This window comes from Sminthopsis crassicaudata, chromosome 6 (genome assembly GCF_048593235.1).
Source record: "Sminthopsis crassicaudata isolate SCR6 chromosome 6, ASM4859323v1, whole genome shotgun sequence".
Taxonomy (NCBI): Eukaryota; Metazoa; Chordata; class Mammalia; order Dasyuromorphia; family Dasyuridae; genus Sminthopsis; species Sminthopsis crassicaudata.
In genome coordinates this window covers 239,839,447-239,844,855 of record NC_133622.1, presented here as the reverse complement: position 1 = coordinate 239,844,855, position 5,409 = coordinate 239,839,447, and the positions used below count along the sequence as shown (strand labels likewise).

The 5,409-nt window shown below is 42.7% G+C and overlaps 1 pseudogene; it reads left to right on the top strand.

Moving 5' to 3' along the window:
* Positions 1-3,582: 3,582 nt before the first annotated feature.
* On the top strand, positions 3,583-4,483 carry LOC141547447 (ELL-associated factor 1 pseudogene; annotated as a pseudogene).
* The last annotated feature ends 926 nt before the right edge of the window (positions 4,484-5,409 follow it).

Below are 5,409 nucleotides of genomic sequence, written 5' to 3'. Positions count from 1 at the left end.
CCAAAAGGCAATGAGATGGAAGAAAGGGATTGAAATTAGGAAAAATATAGTTGTATGCAGTAGAGACTGCTGAGATATTCCCTGGAGAAGTGAAATCTGTTCCTGTTCAGCCTATGGATCCTTTGCCTCCAGGAAGAGTAGGCTTGATCATTTCCCCTTCTGAGAGGGCTTACAAAACAGTGTTCATCCATACACTGATGTGGGTATCTACGTGTAGCTAATCTCCCAGTCACTAACACAGGTAGACAATGTGTGATTTATCAACCAGGAGAGGTAGTGGCATCAGGCTTATTGTTACATACCCCTAATAAGCAATCAGGTGGAAGTCACCCAGATTCTGACTCCAATGAACAAAATCCAGGAATATATTGGACAGAAGCTGTGACAGCTGACCAAGCTATACTTACTATTTATATAACTGGAATACCATTAGAAGGATTGGTAGACACGGATGCAGTTCTTACAGTTATTAGAGGTGCAATTGGCCCAGTCGCTGGCCAAATATTAAGGCAGACACCTACATGTCTTTTGTAGGAGGATCAATAGCAGCAGAAGTTAGTGCTATGCCTTTGCGATAGACATTTGAAAATGAAACAGGAGTTTTTACTCCTTTTGTGGTTGAACAAATCCCCATCAATCTGTGGGGAAGAGACATTTCACAACAGATAGGATTACAAGTAAGCACCTTGGCTTTGTAGGCAGGGCTGCTGTTGAAGGCCTACCTGCACTCCCACTGGTTCCTATTCAGTGGAAGGCTGAATCACCAGTGTGGGTAGAACAGTGGCCCTTAAGAAGTGATAAAATTCAGGTCTTATTAGACATAGTACAAGAACAACTTGTCCAAGGACGCTTTTTGGTCTTCTTTATGTCCTTGACATTCCCCAGTATTTTTCGTGAAAAAATAATCTGGAAAATGGAGGATGTTAACTGATCTAAGAAGAGTAAATGAACAGATGGAAACTATGGGAACTCTTCAGCCTGGACTTCCATCTTCTACTCAGTTGTCAAGAGAATGGCCTCTTTGGCCTATAGACATTAAGGATTGTTTCTATTCTATCCCTCTAGATAAGGAGCATATGAAAAGATTTGCTTTTTCAATGCCTAGTGTTAATTTGGTCGAGCCGTATCAAAGATATGAATGGACAGTTATGCCACAGGGATTGAGAAACAGCCTTACTATGTGCCAAATGTATGTTGCTGCTGCTCTTGCTCCAGTAAGAAAAGCATTTCCAAAAGTAATATCGTTACATTATATAGATGATATTTTGGGATGTGCACCTGAGGAACAAATGTTAGAAGCATGTCTAGAAAAGACCATGGAAATGCTAAAGTATTAAAAACTGCATATAGCTACAGAAAACATTCAAAGACATAATCCTTTTCAATATTTAGGATAGGAAGTATATCCTAAGACACTCACAGTACAAAAGCTTTCTTTAAGAACGGAAAAGTTGAACACCTTAAATGATTTCCAAATATTAACAGGAGATATCCAATAGATGCGTCCAGAGTTAGGCTTAACTACCAATCAACTGAAACCTCTATATGACATTTCAAGGGGAGTGCTTTAAATTCACCATACCAGCTTACAAAAGAAGCCCAAGAGGCTTTGGGAGAAGTTGAACTGGCTTTATCCACTGTGGTTGAAAGAGTCACTCAAAAACCCTTGGAAATATCAGGTTTTGCTAGAAAAGAGGCACCCACAGCAGTCCTTCATCAAGGAGACAGTGTGATTGAGTGGGGGAACCTCCCAGCACCACCAGAACAAAGCCTTATTCCTTACCCAGTGCTTGTGGCTAGAATTTTATTAAAAGCCATTAAGAATGTAGTACATTTATCTGGGATAAGTCCTGAAAAAATATACACATTCTATGTTAATGCATAAATTAATCTATGCTGTGACCATGCCAGAGTGACCAATTTTATTGGCCACAGCTCAAAATTTTGTACATGGTTTTCCATTAAAGATAACCCGGATACTACATAATTGGCAATGGGTTTTTGAAGGTTTCTAAGGCTCCTCTTAAATGAACAACAATATTTACAGACCCCTCCATAGAAAATATTTGTGCTGAATACTGTCATTATTTAACCATAAAGAAAGGAGTCAGGACTCCTTTTCAGTCTACTAAGCAGAATGAATTATTTGCTATCATGCTAGCTCTTCCTTATTACCCAGGATACTTAAATACAATGACTGATTCCGTCTATTCAGTAGGTGTAGTACAAAGAATTGCCACAGCCCAAATAAAATTTGCAGCCTCTAATATTTCTCAGCTCTTTAAGGAACTTCAAGAGCAAGTGAGAAAGCATCCAGGCAAGAGTTATATCTTGCATGTCCACTTACATAGTGGACTTCCAGGTACTACTTTTGATGGAAATTCAAAGGCAGATAGCCTTTTGCATATGTTATCCAGTGCTCCTTTATTTCAGGAAGCACAAGAATCTCATTCTAAATATCATCAAGCTGCTCGAGCTTTACCTTTACAATTTGGAATAACAAGAGAGGAAGCTAGGAGCACAGTAAAAAGCTGTACAGCTTGCCTTCCTTTCCATGCTCCTACACTCCCTCCAGGGAAGAACCGTCATGGTTGGACACCCACTGAAATCTGGCAAATGGATGTGACCCATTATAAATCTTTTGGTCGTCTGTCTTTTGTCCACTTGGTGGTAGATACCTTTTCAGGCCAACGAGTGGTATTCACTTTGCCCATCAGAGAGAGATAGAAAAAGAGAAAGACCTCAAAACCAAGGAAAAAAATCTAAGAAATATCTGACACTGAAAGAGAATGGCTGATAAGAAGACTGTTAAAGATTCTCTAACACAAGATAAGACTGTGAAAGAATTTTAAAACCTGGAGCAATCATTGGATTTCCTAACACAAGATGAGACTAATGCACAATGGACTTATGGACATTTATTAATTTTCAATTTGTGATTATTTGATCATGTGATTTGTTACATACTTCTAGCATGTGTTATATTGCTATGTTACTATGCGTTTATATAATTATGTGTAATACCTCCCATAGTGAGGGATTTCTGTTAAAAGGCCATGACCACCCTAGGTTCTAAATCAAAAGAGAGGGGGAGATGTTAGGATTAGAAGGTGAGAACTCAGGTTGTCTAAACAATTCTCTAGCCCAGAGTTCACACCTTTAGGGGTTAACACCTTTAGACTTCTGAAAAGGAGTTTACACATTTAAAGGAGTTTTCACCTTTAAAAGGAGCAAGATGATTGGTTGAAGTATTTCCCACAAGCCCCTGGGTTCTCACATGCTCATTCTCTAGGAGGATAAAAGAAGACAACATGGGGTCTGGGAAGCAGTCTGGATTTGGGAAGGACTAGAGCTGGAGGAGATTCAGAGCCAGCATTCAGGAAGAAGAAGAAGAGGCTGGCTGGAAACCTGCTCACAGAGGAAAAGATTCTATAGAAAAGAAACCTGTTCCCCGGGAAGGATTCGAACTGAGAGACTATCAGAACTTTACAGAGCAGGACTATACTGAGAGGCAGTAAGGAGGCCGCCCCAGGAGCCACACCAGGCAGTGACTACAGCCAGCTTGAAGACAGGGAGAGAGCCATGAAGAGCACCAGGAACCCGCTGTTGGACGGCAAGGAGCACTGCCTGACTCTCGGGCACAGCTTTGAGAAGAGGCCCAAGTCCTCGTTCCACACGATCCGCTATGATTTGAAGCCCTCCTCTGCAGACCCATCAGGGGAAGGAGAGCTCCAGGTGGGCAAGGGAGACGAGGTCAAGGTCTGGCTGCCTCACTTACCTGGCGCTGCAGCCCCAAAGACTGTCTTCAAAGGAAACAAAAGACCCTATGAGAGAGACTGTATTCTCATCATTAATCACGATACCGGCGAATGTGTGTTGGAAAAACTCAGCAGCAGCGTTCAGGTCAAGAAGCTGAGAACTGAGGGAGGGAGCAAAACCCAGGCAAGAGTGGAACCGCCCCCTGCACCGGCACCGCCCACTCCCATAGCATTCCGAGCCGCAGGGAAGACACCTGTTGGGCCAAAAGCCTGTCCAGTGAAAGAGGATGCTCCCGGGGAACATGAAGAGAGAGCTGAGAGCCGAGATGAATCGGATGGAGACCCTCAGAGACAGCAGCACCTCAGACTCTGACAGCTCCAGCAGTGAAGAGGAGGAGCCTGCCCCAGGTGCCTCGGCCTCCCAGCATCCTCCTCTCCCTCACAGAATCCCTGTGGGGAACCAAAGCAGCCAGCTCCCCGAGAAAAACCAGCTGATGAGCATATTGCGAGAAGATTTACAACTCAGTGACTCTGAGAGCTCCAGCACTGAAGACCAGGAGCCTGTCACAGCCAAAGCCTCCTCCTCCCAGTGTCCTCCTCTGCAGTCACCTCACAGAAGCCCTATGGAGAACAGCAGCAGCCGGCTCCCTGGGAAGCACCAGCTGATGAGGATATTGCAAAAAGATTTACAACTCACTGACTCTGACAGTGACAGCAACGTCTAACCTTGGAACTTCCTGCATCTGTCTTTGTTAGAACGTCTGGATAGATGAAGGACACAAGCAGAAACCCACACCAAGGAGAGCATTTGGCCCTTACTGAGCCCTGAGTCTCACTGAACCTGAGCAGAGTACAAGTGCAGTTGTATATATTATGGGAATACACTTTTACCTCAAAATCTGGGTAACATATTAAAATCTGGGTAGCATAAAAAAGTAAAATAAAACAAAAATAAATAAATAAAAACAACTTCCCAGATCTGTTGGAATTATAAGACAAAGTAAAAACAGAAACCCTCACTCAATCACTTTCACCTTCTGAAAGAAACCCCAAATGAGAAATACTCAAATACAGAGTATTCAAATCAAAGAAGAAATATAATGTTGTGAACAACCAAAAAGAGTTCAAGGATCAAGGAACCCCAGTCAGGATCACACAGGACTGTTGTAACTACTGACTTTAACTTATTTAGCATATATTGTTCTAGCTTTCATCTAGGGGAGGGGGTGGGGGGAAGGGAGGGGAAGAGTTGGAAGAAAAGGTTTTTCAAGGTCAATGCTGAAAATTTATCTTGAAGATATATTGAAAAATACATCTTGGAAATAAAAAGCTACTAAAAAAAAAAAAAAAAAAAAAAAAAAAAAGGTAGTGACCTGCTTTCTCAAAGCGATAACAGTAAGAGGTTTGCTGCTGGTTGTGGGATGTGAAGGACTAGCTAGAGAATTTGGCTTCTAGGAAGGCCTGTCCTCCTTCCTTTCTCCACTGGGACCAAGGTCCTTCTGAGCCAGAGAAAGACTCAGAAGTGTTGACAAGGACTGGAAATGAGAAGTTCCATCCTTGACTATTCTGCTGCTGGCTCTCCCTCCTCCTGCACTCCTCCGCTAAGATCAAGACTGGGTCAGATGAGCAGACTGTCACAGACTGCAGCTGT